Genomic DNA, 24,309 nt, shown 5'->3' with positions numbered 1-24,309 from the left:
GCACCCCCTGCCTGTGCCTGACTCTCCCTGGTCGCACATTGCCGTGGACTTCATCCCCGATCTGCTGGGTGTACCATAATCTGGGTTGTGGTGGATCGCTTTTCCAAGATGGCGCACTTCGTACCTATCTCAGACCTTCCGTCATCTTCCCGACTGGCAACGCTGTTTGTCGAGCACATCTTTCGCCTGCATGGTCTTCCTAAGCACATTGTTTCTGACAGAGGAGTTCCGTTCACATCCAAGTTCTGGAGAGCCTTGTGCAAACTGCTGGAGGTCAAACTAGACTTCTCTTCCACGTACCATCCCCAATCCAATGGTCAAGTAGAGCGTATTAACCAAATACTTGAAGGTTTCCTCAGGAATTTCGTGTTTCCGAGACAAGACAACTGGGCAGGTCTGCTTCCATGGGCCAAATTTGCCTACAACAACCATACAGGGGAATCTACCCGCTATTCTCCCTTCTTCTTGGTGTATGGCCAGCATCCAGGAATTCCCCTACCAGTCTCTGTGCCTTCCAGCTACTAACACGGTCCACCGCGACTTTCTACGGATTTGTCAGACCACAAAGCCGTAGCCAGGTTTAAAAGAGACGCGGATAAAAGACGCAGGATACCGCCGCAGCTCCTTCCTGGGGATAAAGTCTGGCTATCCACCCCGTACATACGTCTGAAGACCCCTTGTTACAAGCCAGCTCCTCGGTTTCTGGGCCCCTATGAAATAACTAAACAAATTAATCCAGTAACTTTCAAACTTCGCCTTGCTCAGTCTCTAAAAATCTCTAACTCCTTCCACATTTCTCTGCTGAAACCCACCATACTCAACCGATTTTCTAAGAAAATTCCGGTCCATCCTGTACCAGCGGTTGATGCCGAATTTGAAATTCAAGAGATCCTGGATGTCAAACGAACATGGGGGAGATCATTGTACCTAGTGGACTGGAAAGATTATGGTCCTGAGGAGAGATCATGGGAGCCTGTGGAGAATATCAACGCCCCAGCTCTCATCAAGGACTTTGAGCGAAGGTTTCCAAGCAAGCCTAAAAAGAGGGGGCGTAAAGGGGGGTACTGTAATGGCTGGCGTGCCGTTCCCCGCCATTCCCACGGCCTCTGCTCCAGTTCCGGCGCCCTCCCTCATCAGCTGCTCATCCCGTGCTCCACTTACCCGGTCCGGACGCTCTGCTGGCCCTGGACAGCATCAGGTGAGTGCATCCATTACCTCCTTCCGCGGTCGGCATCCTCGATGTGCGGCTGCAGTCACAAGAGGGCGCGCGCGCTGACTCATCCTGTCTTAAAGGGCCAGCGCGCGCCTTAATTCCTAGAACTTCCTATTTAAGGTTCCTCCTCCCTTCCATCCCTGCTTGTTCAACCAAGTTCCCCGTGAGTTCCCTGTGCCCTAATTCCCTGTTTCCATTCCTTCTGCCTTTTTGTCTGGATTTCTCGTTACTGACCTCTGCTTGAACTTGACTATCCTTGTCTGCCGCCTGCCTTGACCTATTGCTGCCATACCCGTTACGACATCTGCCGCCTGCCTTGACCTATTGCTGCCATACCCGTTACGACGTCCGCTGCCTGTCCTGACTTCTGCTTATCCAACCGACCGCCTCTACCCACTGTGCCAAGCGTTGCCTGGGTTCCAAGCACCATCTCCCATACGACACCGAGGATCCACAAACAAACCGGTGAGAACCGTTATACATATACAGCATGTATTTTGCATTAATAGAGACTCGCATGCATTATGGTTTGTAGATTAATTCCAATTTTTCATTTGTCCATCTGCATGTATTTATATGCCAATTCCAATGCTCACATGTACACTGTATTTGTATTTGGTGTTGAATAATGGCCATTATTACCATTAATAGTTAAAACAGAGCCTTGAAAGCAAGTGTCATTCAGGTGTGTTATTATAGCTATCATTTTTATTACCTATCATTGGTGCCACTTTAACTTTTGTAAATTATTTTGTGTAATGTACTTACACTTATAATTTTATAAATAATTAAAGGGGGTTATGTGGGGACCGAAAAGTATTAGCAGTGTACTCACTGCAGTATGTGTGTACACTTGCTAATATACATTACGATCCCCTGTCGCGCTGATTCAGAGATTTTCATAGATCTTTATAGCACTGCCGGGGGACCGGAAGTCTAGTGGCACATTCTTCCTTCATGACGACACGACTGTGACCGGCACCACTGTACTCTATGTAACTGATGTAACAGTACTACAGCAAGTACATGAAGTACAGCTGGGCCGGTCACATGACAAAGAGTCGTGTCATCATGAGGGGGACCAGAATATATATTAGCAAGTGTTCTCACATACTGCAGTGAGTATACTGCTAATACTTTTCCGTACCCACATAACCCCTTTAACTTCTCATGGACACGTATGTAGTTCATATCATTTTCATAGTGGCAATAGCGGTCACACAAAAATTACCTCAAGATTTCCATTATAGTCAATAAACTGTCATTACACCAGTCATTATTCATATTGATTTTAAGGGGCGTTTAACATCTATAGTCTGATTCCGTTTTTCCCTACAGTCTAAACGATTAAATATAATGATATATATATATCAATATATTGATAAATATTTAACGATGAAATATATTGTACTGTTCTACATCGTGTCTTCTTAGGGTTGTACATCTACTGTTATGACAATTACTGGTGGCGACAAAGTTCCTATCCCACAATAATAATGATGAATATGGCAACTTTAATCTCATGACTGTATATGTGCAGGGTCTTTGTTTATTGATTAAAATTTATGGGACAGGATAATCACATAGTCCGCCAAGAAGTACTAATTTTTTCTAGTTGACCATGTGAATGTTGTGCAAGGGCATCAGATAACATAGAATAGAGAAAAATAAAGCAGTGCCCAAGGTAAATTCAAGATGTGTGATTCAATTCAGACATGATAATGAGATTGAGTTAATTAATAAGACTAGATTTCTCAAAAGCTATGGGGAGCATTATACTGTGGAGGCATTCATGGGGTCTGTCGGGCAAGGCGCAGTGGCATGCGCAGTGGTCTGGTGGTGTTGGGGAGGAGTAGGGGGTCCAAGCTGAATTCTTGCACCAGGGCCCATGAGTCTTTAGCTACGCCCCTGGCCTCCACCAAATAAAGACTCCAACTTTCAGTTCCCTTCAGTGCATTCCAGCCAAGACATAACAGAAAAGTTTTTAAGTGTACCCTCTATAATTTATGTTTCATTTTGTGGAAGAATTAGAGGTGATTATGTAGATTTGCCTCTTGCTGTCGCAGCCATTATTTGTTTTTTCACATTTGTTTTTTCCTCCCTGCACAGCAAAAAACATTACTATTTTACTTCTCCATCGACCTATCCTATGAGGGCTTTTTTTTTTCTGGACAAGTTGTAGTTTTGAATGGCATCATTACTAAGAAACTTTTAAAAATTATATGGGGTGAAATGGAAAAACAAAACAGCAATTCCTCCATTGTTTTTTAGGGTTTCGTTTTTTATGTTTTACTACTTTACTACTTATAAAATAAAAATGATTTGTTAAAAAAAAATTGTTCTGTGTTGCCATATTCTGAGTACATAACTTTTACATTTTTCTGTTGATGGAGTTGTTTGATTGCTTGGTTTTTCCGAGGCTAGCTGTAGTTTTTATTGGTTCTGTTGTGGGGTACATGTGACTTTTTGATCACTTTTTATTTAATTTTTTATGGAGGTAAAGTGACAAAAAAAAACAGCATTCTGGCATTGTGATTTTATTTTCGTGCTGTGTTTACCCTGAGGGTTATATAACACGATATTTTCGCAGTTCAGACAATTTTTTGGGATGCAGCGATACCAATTATGTTATTTTTTTTACGTTATTTTAAAGGAAATATGGAGAAAACGTTTTTTTTACTTTTAATATTTTTCCCTGTGTTAGTAAAAACTTTATTTAACTTTATTAATAATAATAATAATTTTTATTTATATAGCGCCAACATATTCCGCAGCACTTTATAGTTCAGGGAGTACATTGTACAGACAAAATCAGACGTTACATATTGACAAAACTAAATTACAATTCAAACAAGAGGAGTGAGGACCCTGCCCGCAACAGCTTACAAACTATGTGGAAATAAGGGTGACACAAAGTGTAAAAAATGGTTAAAGTACAATGGTCCAGCCATCTTTTATACAACTAGTTTTTTTAGGTTTTTTTAGTCTCACTAGAGGACTAGAACATGTGATCGTTATGTGCAATGCTTATATATTTCAGTGAATTGTGCTTTTAGCATCCTGCCTGTCTCTGGCAGGGTTTAACAGGAGGACCAAGATGGCAGACCCGGAGGGCCTTCATTAGATCCCCAGACTTCCACGACAACCATAGGCACCCCACAATTGCGTTGCAACTGGGCCGTTGGCGTAATGGAGTGGTCCACCCCCTCTGTTTAACGGCTAAGATTCTGTAGTCATCATTGCCCCTGGCATCTTAGTGGTTGAACGGTCGGATTCTGATTGCTGGACCTTATATTAATCCCCTGTTACTAACCCAGGTCTGTTTCACCACAAAAAAGGAACACACCCAATATCAGCAACCCGACTGTCTATTGGTGACTATCCTGGGGACCGCGATCTAGAGAGAGAGGGCATGCGTAGAATAGGTCATTGGCACTCCGTTTGTTTTGCAGGATATATTCGACCTCGCTAATTTTGGTTTTCTTGCAGGTTTTTGTCCAACTGCATGGATTATCGATCACTCTTACGTTTTTTTTTGGCTGAACGTCATGCTGTTATCCACCGTGGAGGTCGATCTCTGGGTTTTACTGCGGCTGAGGTGAATTGGCGGGGCCTCCGCGGCTTGCGCTCACTACAGCCCTTCCCGGAGGTTGTCGACATCAGCAGTTATCGGACGGGCCCTAAAGTCCTGGTCTTACATGCGGCTGGTAATGACTTACGCAATGTGCGATTGGGGGAACTTATTGCCCTTATCCAGTCAGATTTGGAATGCTTCGCTTCCTTTTTTCCAGAGTTGGTCCTAGTATAGTCGGAGATTATTCCACGGGCTGTGTGGCTCGGCGCCCGTGATGTTAATGTCATTTAACGTGGCAGGCGCTTATTAAATGCCAGTGTGTCCCATTTTGTCTGGTCCCATGGAGGAGTGGTAGTGAGACACAGGCAACCGGAGGAGGATAACCAGTGTTTACTGCTTTCGGAAGGAGTCCACTTGACTGACATTGGCTATATATTTTTGTCTGATTTACAAGACGGTGTCGAGAAGGCCTTGTTTCTGTTGGCTGGGGGTCGGAGTGTCGTGTAGTCAGGGCCGTCCTTTGGGGTGTGCGTCCTGTGCCATCACACAGGGCGCATCTCTCCAGCATGTGGAAGGGGGCGCTGCACTGGCTCCCTTCCCCTGCTTGTGTATTCTCTGCTCAGTGGCGTAACTATCACTGTGACAGCCATACTGGCTACTACATACTGACGCTACATTCAATATTATCTGCGTCCTTAGGATGCAGAACCATTGAATCTTATGGCAGAGCAGGGAGGTATCCTCTGCCATTTACTAGGCTACAGCCTATCAGGCCGGCGTGATGACGTCATTGGATCACGCTGGCCTATGCAAGGATCCTGTCGGATCTCACCGGTTTGTTCGTGGATCCTCGGTGTCATCTGGAAGATGGTGCTTGGAACCCAGGCAACGCTTGGCACAGTGGGTAGAGGCGGTCGGTTGGATAAGCAGAAGTCAGGACAGGCAGCAGACGTTGTAACGGGTATGGCAGCAATAGGTCAAGGCAGGCGTCGTAACGAGTATGGCAGCAATAGGTCAAGGCAGGCGGCAGACGTTGTAACGGGTATGGCAGCAATAGGTCAAGGCAGGCGGCAGACAAGCATAGTGAAGTTCAAGCAGAGGTCAGTAACGGGAAATCCAGACAAAAGGCAGAAGGAACGGAAACAGGGAACTAGGGCACAGGGAACTCACGGGGAACTTTGTTGAACAAGCAGGGATGGAAGGGAGGAGGAACCTTAAATAGGAAGTTCTAGGAATTAAGGCGCACGCTGGTCCTTTAAGGCAGGACGAGTCAGCGCGTGCGCGCCCTCTAGTGACTGCAGCCGCACATCGAGAATGCCGACCGTGGAAGGAGGTAATGGATGCACTCACCTGACGCCGTTCAGGGCCAGCAGAGCGTCCGGACCGGGTAAGTGGAGCTTGGGATGAGCAGCTGATGAGGGAGGGCGCCGGAACCGGAGCATAGGCCGTGGGAACGGCGCGGCAGTCGTTACAGTACCCCCCTTTACGCCCCCTCTTTTTAGGCTTGCTTGGAAACCTTCGCTCAAAGTCCCTGATGAGAGCTGGGGCGTTGATATTCTCCACGGGCTCCAATGATCTCTCCTCAGGACCATAATCTTTCCAGTCCACTAGGCTACAGCCTATCAGGCCGGCATGATGACGTCATTGGATCATGCTGTCCTATGCAAGGATCCTGTCGGCGTTGTGGAGCAGCTTTGTTCATCACGGGAATGGGGCCTAGGTGAGTAAAAAATTGTTGTTTTGTTTGTTTGAGGGGATGTGGGGGCTGTATGGCACTGTTTACAAGGGGGAGTTAGGGGGGCACTGTCTGCAAGGGGCATGTGGGGGCTGTATGGCAGAAACTACAGGGGGGCACTGTATGGCAGAATCTACAGGGGGGCTGTATGGCACAATCTACAGGGAGGCACTATCTACAAGGGGGGCTGTGTGTGGCACCCAGGGGAGGGGAGACATTATACTGTGGGGGCCACTAAGGGGGCATTATACTGTGTGTGGCACTTAGGGGACATTATACTGTGGGGGGAACTAAAGGGGTCATTATACTATGTGGGGTCACTATAAAGCGTATTATACTGTATGGGGGCACCTCAAGTGGATTATACTGTGGGGGGCATTGTACTTTTTATGGGGCATTTTTTGTTATGATGGGATGGGGTACCGAAACTGGGTGCCATCTATCCTAAGGCCGGCCCTGCATGTAGTTTGGACTAAACGACCTCCTTAGTGGCGGTTCTATATTTAAACAATCTACCCGCATGCTCCTGAGAAGAGCTGTTTGGCATTCGGGTACTACAGACTGAGGTAATTACAGTTTTTGGAGATAATAAAGTTATGGTTATATATTTAATAAAGAACTGTGGCCGACCCCCAGTCAACCCACATTAAAAGCTATTTGGTTTCCTGCGTATTTATTTCAACATGATTAACTGTGTCTAGCATGGTGGATATTGGTTTTTAATTTATACAGTCATAGAAAGAAAACACTTCAATAAGTTGAAGGAAGAAGGAAAAAAAGACTCAAAATATGCAGGTAATACAGAACATTTCCGGATGCACTACATGTAGATGCACTACATATAATACACATCTACATCTGCCTAAAGGCCCGTTTATACTGGGCAATCATTAGCACGATTAATTGGTTTGTGAGTGATCGTAATTATAATTGCTCAGTGCAAATTAACTAAGGCCATATTCCCATGGGTCAGATATGCTGCACAAAACTACGCAGCTATCCGACCAAGAAACCACAGGGAAATACGGAAGATAACCGCACCAAATTGTGGTGCAGGTTTTCACGTGGAATCTCCACTGCGGAAACTAGCTTTCGGGGATAAAAAAGTCTATACTTACCCCAGGACGTTGCCATGGTGACGCTCCATTGTACGTGCCTCCTGGAATGATGCTATAGCCCACGAGACTGCTAAAGTCTGTGATTGGGATGAAACATTGTCCCAGGAGGCCAGCCTAGATGATCAACAGAAGAAAGTGTCGCTATCACAATGCCCGGGGTAAGTATAGACTATTTAAAATTAATTTGACACAAAAAAAGCCTTTTTTTTTGTTATTTGCGATTTTTGCATCGGAATCAAATTGTTTTGGCCACAAAAGTCGCAGCACTTGGTTAGTTTTTGCGAGTTTTACATCCCCATTAAATTTAATGGGGAAAACCTTCAACAGAAAAGCAACAAATATGCAGCATAAATTGACGTTTAAATTCTGCATCGCATGTCAATTTATGAATGTTTTCGCTGAAGATTTTTTTGCAGTGTGTGCATGAGATTTCTTCAAATCGCATTTACTTTGCTGCTACTGTAAATGCTGTGGAATTTCCGTACAGTATTCTGCTGCGGAAATTCGGCAGTGGTTACACTACGTGGAAACCCGGCCTTAGGATGTATTCACACAGTGTGATTTTGCAGCGTGGCCGAAAACCGCACCGAAAAACTCGCGTTTTTACTGTGATTTGCTGTGGTACCTCCAATACATAACCCTTATGTGACTATAGCTGTTGAGATTCCTGTGATTCAGTCTATATATGACACTGATAATGGAAATACAGTAACACATTTAGATTCAGAATCAGTCACCACTACTTCTTCCTTAGGTCAGCCACCTGTATCCAGTATACTAAAGCTACTAGATGCACATTCCAATTAATACTCTTTTTTCTCTTTGCATCATGTAGCTCAGAATGTGTCCCTGCAAAACCAAAGACAGGCTTATATAGAAGCTTATGTTCTTACAAGTTTTGGGCTAATACTTTCTGGGATATTAATCGCGTATGGACTAAATTACTATCATAAGAAAAGTGAGTACATTTTTTTAACTCTTTATAACAATTAACATAAAGAAGTACATGCACAAGTGTTATATAAAATTCCCTTTACTATACGTGTTTTTTTTGGGTTGTTTTTTTGCATCGGTATCAATACTTGAAGTTACAAGTAATATTTGAATGACTAGTCTAGCCCGTTCCATTCAGTAATAGATATTTTACTGAAAATAAAACATTGATTATTGAATGCTGGATCAGATAAAAGTACAGAAGAGGCTGGACGCAGCCCGCAGGGATTAAGGGAAGCCGACATGACCGTCCTGGTAGGGAAAGGGTTAATTAGGTGAGGGAGAGTTGGAAGGAGCTGGAGGAGGGACGGGGAGGAGTTAAAGGGGACGGGGGGGGCCGTTACTGCGCTTCCCGCTGTTTCTCGGCATTGAGCCGGAAGCAGCGGGAGGAGTAACACAAGAACAGTAAGCTCCCCGTTGCCCGTGCTTTTAGGGATGGCAGAAGCCTTAATGTTAGAGCGGCTGCGTGCCGCTGCTGTGCACCACGGTCCCGGATGGCTAGAGGAGACTGTGGCTGCCATAACGAGGATCCCGGACGCCGTTTCGCCACGTCGGGCACGGCGTTCGGGGTCTGTTGCAAAGGACAGGCTCCCCTCCCCCGGCCCCCTCACGAGCATGGCTATGGCGGCGGGGGGGGAGTCGGCAACAACCGCTCCTGCGCTGGGCGGGCAGAGAGCGTTGCCAGGGGTGACGGCGACGCAGGCCGGGTCGACCAGTCCCTCTCGGCGGTCCCGACCTCCAGAGCGCCTCAGTCCGGAGGCAGTCCCGCGGACACGGCGTCGCAGAGGGAGCCCGATCCCGGACGCTGCAGGCCAGGCAGCTGGGAGGACCGCCCCTTCCCAGGCCCTGCGTCCTGGCAGGAATCCCAGGCCGCGACGGGGTCCGGCGGTAAGCAGGGAGTCGCAGGCTGGGCTCCCTGTCACCCCTCCCCCATCAGATGGAAGATTTGGAGGACAAGGTACGGCCGCCCCGCATGGTGATGTTCCGGCCAGGGGGCAGGCTTCGTCAGGATCGTCTAGACGGACGCCTAGATCTGCAGCGACGTCGAGGCAACAGGTCCGGTCGGAAGTCTGGGTCCCGGCGGTCGGGCGCAGGTTGCCGGCCCATCGGTCAGCGCGTCCTCATCCCCGTTCCGAAGATGTCGTTGGGATGGACAGTCGTCGGCGAGAGAAGAATTGGAGGAAGGTGAACTGGACGTGTATCGTCGAGGTCAGGATGGTCCGGCTGACGGGAACACAGCGCCTGTGCAGCCCGGTGAGTGTATAACTCCATCATTGCCTTATCCAGCGATTTTTATGTCGGGTGTCGGCGGGGGGGCTGCTAGCATTGCATCGGGGGCCGGTAGTGGCGCGGGCGGACGCGACGGAGCGGGTTTGGCAGACTTAGTGGGTTGCTTACGGGAGCTGGTGGGGCGCCTGGACAGGGCCGCGGCGCCGGTAGTAACGGAAATGTCCCCTGCGGTAGTTTGGGAAGGCCCCAGGGACGTGGGATCGTTACAGGCGCGTCCGGTGGCGGCGGTTAGAGATGCGGTCGCGGTACAGACCGAGGCGCAGAAGGACGGCGATCGAGTGCGTATGGATGATCGTGCTCGGGGGGAGGTGTACGTGTGTTTTGAGGGTCCGTTGGGGGCGCATTTAAAGCAGGAGGTGCATGATCGGATCTGGAAAGACGAATATGTTGAAATTTTTTCTCTCTTGCCGCTGGCTAAATTTAATTTGGATAAGAGCAAGCGGGATGAGAGTAAAAAGGACGAGGAGGAACGGCGGCGGTATAGGCTTATCCCGCAGACGTTCGTTAATTGGTCGCAGGCGTTCGCCATATTGGCTAGTGTGATAGGGGAAAAGGCGCCGGAAAATTGTTCGGCGTTGTTTTGTTATTTTGATGCCATTGGGGAGGCTCATAGGGCGTATGGGGGTCAGGCGTGGCTGCGATATGATGAGCAATTCCGTCAGCGGAAGGCGGTTCGGCCGGCGATTCGGTGGGACCAGAAGGATATTGCTCTCTGGTTACGGGTTACGGCTCCGGTTAGGCAGTCCTTTCCCGGGAGCGGCGGCCAGGGAGGCCAGTCTAGTCAGATTGGACAAAGCGGCGGGGGAAAGGCGGGGTTTTGCTGGCAATTTAATGAAGGTCAGTGCAAGTTCGGTGCCACGTGCAAGTTCAAGCACGTGTGTTCCGAGTGTAATGGTGCATCACACGGGGCGGCAAAATGTCTGCGAAAAAAGAGGTCAGGGAACCAGCATGGGGCTAGTCAAGGGGGTGTCGCCGGTGAAGGTGGAAAGGATGGCCCCTTATCTAAATGAGTATCCGGATAGGGCGGCAGCTAAGTTGCTTTATGAAGGGTTTCGTGTTGGTTTTGTTATTCCTCCGCCTCCTTATGAGGTTCCGGTTACGCGGAGGAATTTAAAATCGGCTTACTTGCATGCGGAAGTCGTGTCGGAAAAGTTGTTAAAAGAAGTTTCGTTGGGTCGCATGTCGGGGCCATTTGTTGAGTCGCCGGTAAAAGATTTAGTTGTGTCCCCGTTGGGTATTGTCCTTAAACGCGAGCCCGGAAAGTTTCGTTTGATTCAACATTTATCGTATCCCAAAGGTTCGTCGGTAAATGACGGGATTGATCACGAGTTGTGTTCCGTAGTTTATACCTCATTCGATAAGGCGGTGGGGTTAGTGCGGGCTGCGGGTCCAGGGGCGCTGCTAGCAAAAACCGACATTGAGGCGGCGTTCAGGTTGTTGCCGGTCCATCCAGAAAGCCAACGGCTGTTGGGTTGTTTTTGGAATGGGGCCTTTTACGTGGATCGGTGCCTTCCGATGGGGTGTTCTCTTTCTTGTGCATACTTCGAGGCGTTTAGTAGCTTCGTGGAGTGGGTAACGAGGGAGTATCCGGGGTCGATTCGTTGATCCATTACTTAGATGATTTTTTGTGCGTTGGCCCGGGGGGTTCGCCGGTTTGCGGTAATTTGCTTAATGCACTACAGAAGGTGGCGAGGGATTTTGGGATTCCTTTGGCGCCGGAAAAAACGGAGGGCCCGGTAGCAACGATTTGTTTCTTGGGAATCGAAATAGACTCGGTGGCAATGGAGTGTCGGCTCCCGGCGGATAAGTTGGGTGCTTTGAGGCTGGAGGTTCGACGGGCTTGTAGAATGAAGAAAATGACGCTGAGGGAGCTTCAGTCGCTGCTGGGGAAGTTGAATTTCGCCTGCCGGATTATGCCGATGGGGAGGGTGTTTGGCAGGAGGTTGGCGGCGGCAACGGCTGGAGTGCGCGCGCCGCATCATTTTGTGCGGCTCAAGGAGGAGCACCGAGCTGATCTTCAGGTTTGGGATGACTTCTTGGGCCAGTACAATGGTCGCTCGCTATGGATGGCCCCTGCGCAGGATACGAGTGATTTGAATATTTTTACGGATGCGGCTGGGGCGGGTGGTTTTGGAGCTTACGGGGGAGGTCCGTGGTGCGCGGGTCAATGGCCGGCTAGCTGGGTGTCCAGTGGACTCACGCGGAATCTGGCCCTGCTCGAGCTGTTTCCCATCGTGGTGGCGGCTACCATTTGGGGGGACAGGCTCAGGGATAAGAAGGTCCGTTTTTACTGCGACAACATGGGGGTGGTGCTTGCCATTAATAACATCACGGCGTCCTCTCCTCCGGTAGTTCAATTGTTGCGGCATTTAGTGTTGGTGTGTTTGTCATTGAACGCGTGGGTGGTGGCGGTGCATGTCCCGGGTGTACGGAATTGTATCGCTGATGCTCTTTCTCGCTCGCAGTGGGACCGGTTTCGGCAATTGGCACCGGGAGCGGAACGTCTCGGTTTGGCTTGTCCGGAGCATCTTTGGGATCTGGTATCGGTCCCGTAGAGCAGCTGTTACAAAGGTCTTTGGCGCGCGCGACGTGGAGTGCGTATGCTGCTTGTTGGAGGCAGTGGGAGGAGTGGGTAAGAGAGTTGGGTGACGTCAATACGGATAGAGACAGGTTGGTGGCACTTTTGTACTGGTTAGGGGACGCCTGGGAGGCGAGGTTTTCATTAGCAAAGGTGAACCGGTTCATATCTGCAGTGGCGTTTGGGTTTAAGTTGCGGGGCTTTCGGGATGTATCGAAGGAATTTCTGGTATCGCAGGCTTTGAAGGGGTTGCGCCGAGGTAGGGTGGAGGCGGATAGTAGAAGGCCGGTGTCGTTTGCTTTGCTTAGCTCGTTGGGCGGTTCATTAGCATCGGTATGTCGTTCTTCAGATGAAATGGATTTGTTTCGATTGGCTTTTTCGTTAGCGTTCTTTGGAGCATTTAGAATAGGTGAGTTGGTGTCGCCAAGTACTAAACGGGCAGGGGGGCTGAGATCTGGGGAGGTGAGCCTATTTGCAGATCGGCTAGAGGTATGGTTGCGTCGATCTAAAACTGACCAAGTAGGGAAGGGAAAACTGATAGTTTTGTTCGCTCTCCCGGGGTCGGTCATGTGCCCAGTAGAGTGCATGCGGGGTTTTACGCAAAACAGGGGGTCTCCAGATTTGCTTTTGTTACGGCATGTGGACGGGTCGTTTTTGTCCAGGTTTCAGTTTGGAGCTGTATTTAAAAAATGTTTGACGGCGGTTGGTGTTGCGGCAGGCTCATATTCATCTCATTCCTTCAGGATTGGCGCAGCAACGGAGGCGGGGCGCTTGGGGTTGGATGATGAAGGGGTGAGGCGTATTGGTCGTTGGGAGTCTAAAAGGTTTAAGTCCTATGTCCGCCCCCATATGTTATGAGTTTGGTTGTGTACGCTTTGCAAATGTTATATTGGTGGTGCCTAATTGTTTTTTCCGTTTCAGATTCGCCTCCGTGTTTGGTGTGGTTGATGGGTCATTCGTACGTGCACTGGGGGGCTTTGAGGGCGGACGTCCACCCGGATGGTCGCCGGTTGCGCATTCCGCGACAGGATGCGGTTGTGCATTGGCTGGGTTTTAGAGGTATGTCGTGGAGCAGGGTGTTGGCGGAATTCCAGACATATGCGCGGCTGGATAGGGTTCCGGAGGTTTTAGTGTTGCACGTGGGTGGGAATGACTTAGGAGTCCGCCCTTTTCGTGAGTTGGTGCGGGATATCAAACATGATATGTTGTGTTTGTGGGTATCTTATCCCAAGTTGGTGGTAGTGTGGTCGGACATAGTCCCAAGAAAGCATTGGCGGTTAGCTAGATCGGTGGAGAGAGTCAATAAGGCTCGTATAAAAGTTAACCGGGCGGTGTCCCGTTTTGTGGCAAAGAACGGGGGCATTTGCGTGAGGCATAGGGATTTGGAGTCAGGAGTGGGGAATTTTTGGAGAAGTGACGGGGTTCATCTGACCGAGGTTGGCATTGATCTTTGGAGCTTGGCGATAGCAGAAGGCATAGAAAGGGCGGTGGTGGTGTGGAGGAACTCACAGGCTTAAGGTGGTCAAGGCCTGTTTCGCTGTGGCGGGGGGAGTCCTTGAGGCCAGTCAGTACAAAATGGTGGGGGGGTCGCATCGGGGGTATGCGTCCCCCAAAAAAGGTACATGGTTGAAGGCTTCATCGGGTGTTATCCCTTTGAAGTGGACTTCTAGTGGTCGGTATATCACTTGAGGGCTTCATCGGGTGTTATCCCCTTGAAGTGGACTTCTAGTGGTTGGAGCCATCTGCAGAGGTGAACGGTGCTTCCGAGCTGGTTTACGGCTGGAGGTAATTGGTGGTTTGCAGATGGCTAATTCGGTGTGTTCTTAAAAAGGAACATCTGAAGGGGCTTCAAGGACTTCCTCTGCTCGGGTTAATGTTAACGTTAAATTGTTATTTACGATTCTGACCCATGTTGGGTCATGTGAATTATTAGGAGGAATTCTATGGCGGATTCCTAACTAGTTATCCGAATGTTTCGGATTTAAATTGTTTTTATAAAACTGTGAAATTAATAAACGGCTGCTGTGGCCATTTCACATCCAACCTCGGTGTCACGTGTCTTTACTAAAGTGGGGGTGGGGGGATAGGATGATCTAAGGTTAACGCACGACTCTACCTAGGCAGGTCAAGTGATAAAGTATTTTCATGCGTTTTCAATTTATACTGTTGCCCACTGCTGGATCTCAGAGAACTTAGTGTTATAAGGCATTTTTATCATCTCAGAGCCAGGGCCCAACAGAAGACTGTGGTCTGCATCAAAGAACATGGTGGGGATGTCACAATATGACATAAAAAAAAAAAAACTTAGTCCTTAAGTGAGTCTCTTTATTTGATGAGGCAAGCCTGTCCTAAAGCGACTGATGTGGCTGTCCTATTCTACCCTGTTCAGTGATATTAGGGCATGCTTTAGCCTGTGTTAAAATCTGTGTTTCATTCAGAGCATCTGTTGCAGCTTCCGTCACATTTCACTATTGTTTATGTCAAAATAAATGACACCTTGGCAGTAACTGAATGACCCCATTTTCAGTCAATTGAGTCCATCGGGCGCCACTGGTGTCTGTCATGTGATCAATCCTGCATAGCTTTGTGGCTTTCATTATAAATGGAAGCCACAATGCTGATGTACACTTTACTATTTCTTAAAGGGGTTTGCCCATCAGGGACGTTTATGGCATATCCACAGGATATGCCATAAATGTCAGATAGATGTGGGTCCCACCTCTGGGACCCACACCTATTTCTAGAACGAGGTCCCCTAAACCCAGTTTTTTCCTGATTACATGGCCGGAAATTACAAAGTGGCCCGGGAGGCAGCGAGGACAGAGAAAGGTAGAACAGGGTTTAGGGGGTCCTGTTCTAGAGATAGGCATGGGTCCCAGAGGAGGGACCAGCGTCTATCTGACATATATGGCATATCCTGTGGATATGCCATAAATGTCTCTGATGGGCACATCCCCTTAAGTTTAAAGTAAATGCCTACCTTTTAACTTCATGTTTTAGGTTTTAAATTCTCTGCTAATTTATTTGATAATATATCATTAGAGTGGTTGCAGATACATTTTCCCGTTATAGTGTAATAAACATATTTTTATCCATGCTGTCTATGCACTCAGAGCAGACTTTAAAGAGGCTCTGTCACTAGTGTAGTAATGCCCAATATCCTAGCTAATCTGATTTTTTCTAAATACGCAAATGAGGCTATACTTGACAAGAAGTGGGTGTCAACACCAGTGATTCTCCTAAAGGTGGAGCTACCTCACAGCCTCTGACACTGTCCTATCAGCATGAAGCTGCTTCACTCACAGTGTGAGAGACTCAGGCTGGAGGGAAAGGAGATTGCTTAAAACAGCCATATATCGAACAGTGATTCTGGTGGCATATGAAAGATAAGATTCCACTCTTTCATACAGCACCAGGATTGTAGTTCCAGCTGTGAAACAACGGAGGTATCACCAGTTGAAAACACAGACTGGAATGGAAGCTGTATACTATATGATCACCTGTGTTGCTGAGCAGGGAAGGAGGAGAAGCTGTATGCTAATTGGACAGTGTCATACAGAAAACATTACACTGCCTTTGCCGTTGCCTTGGTGACGCGTCCTTGGTGACGTGCCTCTCTTGACATCGGGCCCCACCTCCCTGGATGAAGCGGAAGTCCATGTGACCGCTGCAGCCTGTGCTTGGCCTGTGAATGGCTGGAGCTGTCGGTAAGTCAGAACTTCTTTTTTTTTTTACACGTTCATGTATATTGGGATCGGAAGTCATTGTCCAGGGTGCTGAAACAGTTTAACTCTTTCAGCACCCTGGACAGTGACTATCTCCTGACGTCGCGTACCGGAATTTTTTTTGCCGGGTTCGGCCAAAACGAGTTCGGCCGAACCCGGTGAAGTTCGGTTCGGTTGTCCGGGTTCGCTCATCTCAAAAGACACTCCGTTTGGATGTTTGGAAACAGAAAAGCACGTGGTGCTTTTCTGTTTACATTCATCCTTTTGACAGCTGGTGTGCGAAACACTCGGTTCGCACGGAAGTGCTTCCGTGCGACCTGCGTGGTTTTCACGCACCCATTGACTTCAATGGGTGCGTGATGCGCGAAATACGCGGAGATATTGAGCATGTCGAGCTTTTTGCGCAGCGGACAAACCCTGCGCAAAAAGCACGGACTGTCTGTACTGCCCCATAGACTTGTATTGGTCTGTGCGTGGCGCGTGAAAACCACGCGGCCCGCACGGACCCAATACACGTTCGTGTGAATCCTCCCTAACTTTGCAAATAATAAAAAAAAATGACACTGTAGTTATCAGTATCATAGCGGCTATTAGATAGGACATTAATAAACTAGTGATAGATCCTCTTTAACCCTTTTACGCCGCAGCCCTTTTTCAGATTTTCATTTTAGGTTTTTCCTCCCCACCTTCCAAAAGCCATAACGCCTTTATTTTTCCGTCGATATAGTACTATGAGAGCTTGATTTTTGCGGGACGAGTTGTAATTTTTTATAGCACCATTTACTTTGCCATATAATGTACTGGGAAACGGGAAAAAAAATATTTGTGGGGTAGAAAATGAAAAAAACACAAATTCCTCCATGGTTTTTTGCGCGCCATTTTTACGGAATTCACTGTGCAATTAAAACAACATGTTAATTTTATTCTATGGGTCAATACGATTACGCCAATACCAAATATATGTAGTTTTTTCTATATTTTACTACTTTTACAAGTAAAAACCTAAGTGTAAAAAAAGAAAATTTATTTTGTTTCGCCAAATTCCGAGAGCCGTAACTTTTTTATTTTTCCGTTGATTAAGTGCGGGATAAGCTGTAGTTTTTAATAACACCATTTTGGTGTACATGCGATGGTTTGATCACTTTTTATTTAATATTTTGTGGGAGATTAGGTGAACCAAAAATAGAGATTCTGGCGTTTACAATTATTTTTTTTACGGCGTTCACCGTGCGGGTTAAATAATGATATATTGTGATAGTTCAGACTTTTATGGACGCGGCGATACCAATTATGTTTATTTATTTCATTTTTTACTATGCTCTAGGGGGAAAATGGGAAAAGGGGGGTTTTTTGAACTTTTAATTTGTAATTTTTTTTTTACACAAGAAAAAAAAACTTTATTTAACTCATTTTTACTTTTTTTATTAGTCCCTCTAGGGGACTTCAACCAGCGATCGTTAGATCGCTTGCACGATATACTGCAATACTAATGTGTTGCAGTATATCGTAATTCTGACAGTCACCTATGAAGCCCTGCCAGAGGCAGAGCTTCGTAGGGGTACAAAGATGGCAGACCTGGGGAATTTCATCAGGTAACCAGGCAGCCGTGCCAACCAATGGCTCCGCCCGATCTCACCGCGGGGGGGCCGTTGGAACGTTACAGGGGTCGCCCCCCTGTTAGTAATTTAAATGCCGCAATCTCTATTGAAAGCGGCATTTAACGGGTTAAACAAGCGGGATCGCGCTAAAATGGGATCCCGCTCGTAACCAGGAAGTGTCGGCTGTAACACACAGCCAACACACTCGCTCTATGGAGCGGACTCAGCCCGTGAGCCCGCTCCATATTCCCCCACCCGGCTCGCGCCGCATATATACGGCGGATGTCGGGAAGGGGTTAAGGTTCATGGTTTTGGCTTAAAAAAAAATACGTGCAAAATCAGCAGCAAATGTGCACTGTGTGAACAAGGCCTAAGGGTACACTGCGGATTTTATGACTGGATTTTCTATGCGGAGATTCCGCAGCGTATCACAGTAGCAGCACAGTGGATGATATTTCACTAACTCTCATACAAAATATGCTGAAAAGTGCAGAAATTGACATGCGGTGCAGATTCTCAATCTACAACATGTCAATTTTTCTTGCGAAAACGCTGCAGAATTTCTGTTTCGAAAATTTGTTCGGAAATTCCACATTGTTTATGCTACATATGAACATACCCTTAGGGCATGTCCAGACGTGGCGGAATTGCTATGGAATTCCGCTGCGGACAGTCCGCAGTGGAATGCTCCAGCGGCCGCTTTTTACAGTTTCAATAAATTTTTAGGCAAGTTAGTTCAGACGTTGCGGAAAACTTCGCTGCGGACCATAGGCTGCGGTGCAGAATTTTCCGTCCGCAGCATGCACTGTCTGTTGCGGAGAAGAAGCGGAATTTCACTGCGGATTTCAGCCTTTGCAATGCAAAAACTGAAATCTGTGGCAAGTCCGCTGTCTTTTCTGCAACGTCTGAATTACCTGTCAAATATGCAAGTGTTAGTGCAGATTCGTTGTGTAATTGCCCCAAATCTGCACCAACATTTGCAGCGGAAAAACTCCACCACGTCTGGCCGTGCCCTAAGGGTATGTTCACACGAGGTCATTACGTCCGTAATTGACGGACGTATTTCGGCCGTAAGTACCGGACCGAACACAGTGCAGGGAGCCGGGCTCCTAGCATCATAGTTATGTACGACGCTAGGATTCCCTGCCTCGCTGCCGGACAACTGTCCCGTACTGTAATCATGTTTTCAGTACGAGACAGTTGTCCGGCAGCGAGGCAGGGACTCCTAGCGTCGTACATAACTATGATGCTAGGAGCCCGGCTCCCTGCAGTGTGTTTGGTCCGGTACTTGCGGCCGAAATACGTCCGTCAATTACGGACGTAATGACCTCGTGTGAACATACCCTAATAGTGGTAAATACCCTGTACCTTGCATTTTAATGTGCTATTCCTGCTCATCATTTATTATCATGTTTTGACCCAGATTGATTGACTATGTTGTTGTGACCCATTTGTACCTTGACCCTCCTTGTTTATTGACCTTGTCAAGTAAACTTAATTTTTAGACTGAGCACACCTATATTGCATTTTTGCTACTGTCTCCTCTATTCTAAGGGCTCATGCACACAACCATAGTTTTCTTCAGTGTGCTATGCACATTTTTTGCGGATAGCAAACTGACTAATTCATTTCTATTGGTCCATGCACACATCAATTATTTTTGCGGATCCGTGTTCTGTTCTGCAAATTAAATAATATGTCCTATTCCTGTCCGTTTTTGCGGACCTTTGGCCCCATTGAAGTTTCTGGTTCCACAAAAATTACGGACAGCACCCAGAAGGCATCCATGTTCCATTCGTGTGCTATCTGCCGAATGAGGAAGTGTCGCCAAAAAACGAATGGGAAATCCCCGGCAAAGTACATCTCTACAGAGCTGGTAACAGAGGCAAAAGGACCAGAATGTCCAAAATTGATCCAGCACAGCAAATTACAATAGAGAGGAACGCCCAGAACTCTGGGATACAAGATGTGACATGTAGCATGATAGGATTCAGAGGGATGCGGCTTGGGAGAACCTTTGTAAGGAGCTCCTGCCAGAGAAATGGGAGACATCCAGTTGTGTGCAGCGTGATAAAATCTGTAAGTTCATTCACCATTGTGCATTGACATGCAGCCAAAAGTACTTCCCCCCCCCCTTCATGCCATATAACCAACATGTAGATAACGCACATATTGTTGGTAACAATATTGCCGCCATATTGACATCATAGTGCGGCTGCTGCTCTTGCACACAATGTCTAGTTCAATTAAAATATTTTCGATCTTGAAAAGCATAAAGTTATATACATATTACATATACATATGTATGTATATATATATATATATATTTGGATTGCAGTAAAAAATGCAATGACACGCTGGAACAGCTGCAGGGACCAATTCCAAAGGGAACTAACTGAGTAACATCGTAGTGGAGACGACCGACCAAAAGGCCATATGTGTATACTCGACAGCTGATGTTCTTGAGGGATGTGATGGACCTTAGACCATAATGCATAATGTATTTGATGTTAAACGTAATATTGTAGATTTTATTACAACTGTCACTCCAATTCTATTAAAAATTGCTGATGTCATGCACTGTTTTATAAAAGTGTCAATGAGAATGGTAAGTACTGTTAGTACCTTACATGCGTATCTTGGAAGTATGGGATGTACCCCAGGCCTCTGCGGTACCTACCATATTTTCATGACAGTCTGGATGCTCCTGAAGCGGATTCCGATGGAACCCAAATCGATGCCCCACTGATGGAATCAGGGGAAAGTAGCAGCAACACAACCACTTCCCAGCAACATATCCTAGGGGAGGTCAGCAGCCGTGAGTCGGCTGTTGTGTCAGCAGACACGCAGCCAAGTCAGCCTGCAACGCGGTCCAGAAGGTGTAGAATCGACACAGCTACAAACCCCAATCCAAATACTCAAGCCATAATAGATAATCATGTTCTAGGGTACAAAAATATAGATGTATCCATCTTTATCTTGACTTTTAACGCATTAAATAAACAGTGGCAAAATCCCTTATCTTTTCTTTTTCAATAACTTTTCAATGGCTTTTGTGTGACTGGAGTACACCCCACTATCTAGACACATGAGATATGTACATGAGAAGGATACTAGATCTATTAAATTTTGGGGTGTCACCTTTTTGAAACATGGTCCCAGAGGAGGTAATTTAGACCGTAGGTTGTTACAGGAAGAGGCACGGTGGATTTACCGCCTTAACAGCCTTAGCCCTGGTGGACTTAATGAGGGCTTTACTTTCGTGGCCTTCTTGTGAAAATAGTGTTATCTTAGCCATACAATTTGAATCTCTTTTGAGCCCTGCAGATAACTTTTGTACTTCTAAATATACTTAGTCTTCCTAATACTGATAATACTGATCTAATATTGCAGATATTTTTAATATGGTTGCGTTCGCACAAAAATATTGTTGATATCTTGTTCTGAAATTTATCTATTTTGCCAGTGTCTCAACTATTTTAAGATGATCTTTTGATTCTCTATAATATCTTTATAATACTTATAATACTTATATCCCTACTTATATAATATAATCTATTGCAGATATTGGTATTCTTCTAACTCATTTTATAGGCAATGTGATCTCTGCCTATATATTATATTCCTGACGGTCCTTTTATTTATCAGAGTCCTAACATCCCTATAGTCCATCAAGAGACAGATATTGATGATGATATTTCCCTTGTCATGTAGATCTATCGATACTTACAATGATCTTTTCCTTGTTTAATTTTGGTGTTCCCATGATGGATATCTTTGTTACACTCTTAGGACGATCGTATTCTCGATTCTAAGTTCACTAACATGCGCAGTGAGTTGCTTTTCATACTTGTTCATTTGGCGGTGTTTCTTTCATGTGCGCATGCGCAAGGACCATTTCTGATTGGCTGGCCTGTAACATTCTGTGAATGGAGAATTTTGCTGTCCATCATCTCCACTACATTACCGATAGCGAGTCTCTTATTCGTTGGCTGATGGTGGTATGTGATTGGAGTATACTTTTCCGTTGGGGGATGTTTCCATGAGGATCATTACTATTGGCAGCATTATTACCGATGACGTCAGGAATGAGGTCATAAATAGGAGTCACAGCCGCGTCTGCCGCCATTAGCCCCATTTTTCCCCTGAGAATGCCAGCTGTTTTTTTTTTTGTTTTTCTTTGTAAAGGGAATAGTAATATTTCTTAAAGGCCTCTACAATCTCGTCCGGTTTATGTCTAGTTTATGTCTAGCGTCTGATGACGTTTTAACTGTATACCTGTAACCATAAAGGGTGTGGGAATCTGAGGGTGTAGAAATTTAGCAATTGTGCTTTCACATTTATTTGAGAATAGTGTGGTCTCTAAACTACCCTTGTTTTGATTTAAGAGAGCCTTTAACTTATTCCTAGCCTCAAGAAGGTCTGCTACTATTTGAGCAGTTTGGGACTGTTTTAGGATCCTAAATACAAGATAATATGTTATGTATGGAAAAGGCCTTTTCCCTCTTAAGACAACCTCCCAGTTGAATGAATGTACCTCTAAGCAAACTCCTCAATGCTTTCCATTGAGGGATGTATTGTCTGTGGAGTGGTGAGACAGGAATTTAGATATTTCCTTTTTAATACAGCTCGGCTTACAGAATCTTTTAGGAGGATAGGGTTTAGTTTCCATTGCCATTCCCAAGAGACATCATCAGGAAGACCAAGGGAAAGAAAGACAGGGCATGATCTGACCAGAGAATAGAACCGATGCTGCAATGAAGAGCCAGGAGAGCAGGTGATGACTGATGAGAAATAAATAAATTATGCAGTACATGTTATGCACTGGGGAATAAAAGGAATAGTCCCTTACCTGGGGGTTAAGAACCCGCCACACATATATCAGCTGTAAGTTGAAGATATTCGTTTTAAGAGCTGCAAGAGGTGAATTAGCAACAGGGAATTTACCCGAAGAGAAATCCACCACTTGATCAAGAAAATTGAAATTTCCTGAGGTGACCACCAAGCCCTCTGCAAGGTCTACTAAGTTGAGTTCAGGGAAGTTCCACATGTGCGCGCCTGATGCTGGGAGAAAAAAGATAGACAATAAAGGAAGGAAGCAAAAGAATGTGCCGTCACTAAAGGAAGTGCTCTAACCCTTCGACTTCAAAGTACAGTGGTAGAGAGAGTAAGAAATCTGTGATAATATGAACATGCCCTAGTAACAGGGTCGGGTGGACTATGGGCATAGGATTCCCTAGCAGTCACAAATTTGCCTTACAGAGGTGTAACAAATACCGCAAATAAGAATAGAAATAAATAATAGAGAATAATCCGAGAGTGTCTCTGCAATACCTATAATCGGTTATCGTTCTATGTAGCACTTTGCCCAGGAGGGTGAGGAGAACAGTGAAAAACTGGAAATACAAATCCCAATAACAGATATAACAGGGTATGGCTCCACTAAAACAGAACACATGGTGGCTTAACTAAAAAGCAACAAAAAGGCATATCACAATAAATCTTAAATAGACTAATATAAATCTCTGCCTCAAGGCCCCCGTTCAAACATGACTATAATGAATAACAACTATACTAGTATGCGGAGGGTTGCAAGCAATAGTGGTTACCCCACTTATTGTCCAATATGGTTGAGAAGTAATGGGGTGCGTGAAAAGAAGCCTAATAACATTCATCCATCTATTTAGCAGATGATTGCTCACCAAGGGGAGGCAGTACAGCAAATCTCTGTAATCTCTCCCCAAACGACAGAAAAATGTGGGACTATGGGGAGCATATGTCATAATACCACGATCGTACCTATACTGTGAATGGGGTCATTGCCAGCCAAATTAATCCTCAGAGTAATTTCAGAGGCGTAGACCAGCTTTCAGCTGGGTCCATATAGGTAGTAGGCTAAATCTGTCCAAGATGCGGCAGACTCGAGGATTGCATCAGTTCCAATTCCCTGGCGGGCCACTCTTTGGGAAATTGGAGACATGAAGGGCCAATCTAGAATTGTGATGGAAGGCAGATCTAGGTCCGACGTGAACTCTGGAAAATCAGCGGGAGAATGTACATAGTACATGGGGGAGCTGCGGCGTACCTGTAGGGGTATCCCTAGGAGGGTAGCAAGACTTTTGCTCTAAGAGCAGTTGTAAATCTCTCCTCTTCGCAATAAGTTAGACTGTGCCTTTATTGCGAGCCTGGCGCATTATTTCCTCTTTCACATGAAAGAAGTGAAGGTGGCAAACAACGTCCCGTGGCCTGGTCAGGTTAGCACTGCATGAATACAGGGTGCAACGTGCCCTGTCAATTTCTATTAAAGTAGGAATAAGGTCTTTAGTGCCCGTAGCTTCGGGAATACGACAGTTGTTTCTTCTATTCCGGTTCATTGTCGGCCATGTAAAAAAGAAAATAGATCGGTTGTGTGTTCTCATACAGCACCTGTTGATGAAATTCCTGTCGTTGTTGACGGTTCTGTGCCTTGATGTCAAGTACCTGAA

At 46.2% G+C, this 24,309-nt stretch overlaps 1 long non-coding RNA gene across 1 annotated transcript in view; it reads left to right on the top strand.

Annotated features, from left to right (window-relative positions):
- Positions 1-24,309, top strand: part of LOC142657929 (uncharacterized) — a 76,863-nt gene that overhangs the window by 3,923 nt on the left and 48,631 nt on the right. The window contains exon 2 of the long non-coding RNA XR_012850004.1: positions 8,476-8,598. This is a non-coding gene — a long non-coding RNA (uncharacterized LOC142657929). The remainder of the gene's footprint in view (positions 1-8,475; positions 8,599-24,309) is intronic.

Source organism: Rhinoderma darwinii, chromosome 7 (genome assembly GCF_050947455.1).
Source record: "Rhinoderma darwinii isolate aRhiDar2 chromosome 7, aRhiDar2.hap1, whole genome shotgun sequence".
Classification (NCBI taxonomy): domain Eukaryota; kingdom Metazoa; phylum Chordata; class Amphibia; order Anura; family Rhinodermatidae; genus Rhinoderma; species Rhinoderma darwinii.
The sequence above is the reverse complement of the archived record's forward strand: the minus strand, read 5'-3'. Positions and strand labels throughout refer to the sequence as shown.